This window comes from Rousettus aegyptiacus, unplaced genomic scaffold, assembly GCF_014176215.1.
Source record: "Rousettus aegyptiacus isolate mRouAeg1 unplaced genomic scaffold, mRouAeg1.p scaffold_m13_p_10, whole genome shotgun sequence".
In the NCBI taxonomy this organism is placed as follows: domain Eukaryota; kingdom Metazoa; phylum Chordata; class Mammalia; order Chiroptera; family Pteropodidae; genus Rousettus; species Rousettus aegyptiacus.
The window spans coordinates 46,283,493-46,284,311 of NW_023416285.1; the positions used below are offsets into that span (position 1 = coordinate 46,283,493).

An 819-nucleotide genomic window follows, 5' to 3' on the forward strand; every position below is an offset into this window, starting at 1 on the left:
AGGTACGTATACAAACCACTACATGAGGCCAGAGCTCTGTTGGGCTGGGGAGATAAACTCTTATACAAGAAGGTATTAGAGAGACTGATTCCAGAAGGCAGGTGGGATCTGAGGCTGTGGCCCCACCCTGGTGGGAAGCCAGCTCTGCCTGAATTCTGGGGTGTAGCTGACAGTGCCAGGAGCCCGGGGGCTGGGCTGTGAGGAGCTTGGCTAGACAGAGTCGTCATACTCTTTCATCCACCATATCTAATATTGAAAAGTTGTGGTTAAAAAAAAAAATTGTGGTCAAACACATATAACATAAAACTTATCATCTTAACCATTTTCTTTTCTTTCTTTCTTTTTTTAGGCAAGGCAACCCTTGGTTGACCTCACAGATTGCAAAGACCTTGTCAGCTTACAATTTCCTTATTTTTTAGTTTTTAAGCCTACAGCACCTGGTTTTCCTAAGTGGTCTCCTGTCCAAGTACTAACCAGGCCCCACCCTGCTTAGCTTCTGAGATTAGATGGGATCGGGCTTGTTCAGGGTGGCATGGCTATAGACTCTAGTTTAACCATTTTCAAGAAGTGTTAGTTCAGTAGTGTTAAGTATAGACACATGGTTGTGAAACAGACATTCAGAACTTTTTCATCTTGCAAAACTGAAACTTTACACCCATTAAACAACAACTCCCCCTTTCTCTTTACCTTTTACACTTATAGGTAGGGAACAGGCCATATCAGCACCCAAGATCCTATCATCTAGGAATTGTTACTCCACAGTTAAATGTTCCCAAGTTCTCTTTCGTATGTCATTCTTGGATATATAGCAGTTTGTTC

At 42.5% G+C, this 819-nt stretch overlaps 1 pseudogene; it reads right to left on the reverse strand.

Annotated features, from left to right (window-relative positions):
- Nucleotides 1–425: 425 nt before the first annotated feature.
- LOC118608873 lies at nucleotides 426–544 on the reverse strand (annotated as a pseudogene).
- Between the last annotated feature and the right edge of the window lie 275 nt (nucleotides 545–819).